The sequence below is a fragment of the Monopterus albus genome, unplaced genomic scaffold (genome assembly GCF_001952655.1).
Source record: "Monopterus albus unplaced genomic scaffold, M_albus_1.0 scaffold92.1, whole genome shotgun sequence".
Taxonomy (NCBI): domain Eukaryota; kingdom Metazoa; phylum Chordata; class Actinopteri; order Synbranchiformes; family Synbranchidae; genus Monopterus; species Monopterus albus.
This window is the reverse complement of record NW_018127972.1, coordinates 351,856-352,169: the sequence shown is the minus strand read 5'-3', so window position 1 is coordinate 352,169 and position 314 is coordinate 351,856. Positions and strand designations below refer to the sequence as shown.

General features: G+C 32.2%; 1 protein-coding gene across 1 annotated transcript in view; it reads right to left on the bottom strand.

Annotated features, from left to right (window-relative positions):
* The window catches only part of hoxb1a (homeobox B1a), a 3,778-nt gene that overhangs the window by 1,601 nt on the left and 1,863 nt on the right, over positions 1-314 (bottom strand). The gene's annotated exons all lie outside the window — the stretch shown is intronic.

Sequence of the window (314 nt, the reverse complement as noted above, 5' to 3'; positions counted from 1 at the left end):
TCAGCAGCCAGTTGGCCAGTACATTTTAAAGCATGTCATCCTAATTATTTCTTTTTTCTGCTGTTGTTAATAGTGAAGCACAATTATGTGTGTTAGGTTTGATGATAATTTAAAAAATAAAATGATAGTAATCGAATTAAGACATGAATAAATACGATAAGTGAAAAACAAATAAGCACATACCTATCTATTCATAGGCTTAGGTTGTGCTGTTAAGGAAATTGCTTTTAAAAGCGTGTTTATACCCAATTTCTGTTTCACTCTATCGAGTCCGTGTTTCTATTTTCTGTTCGCCGCAGTTATTAATAGAGATC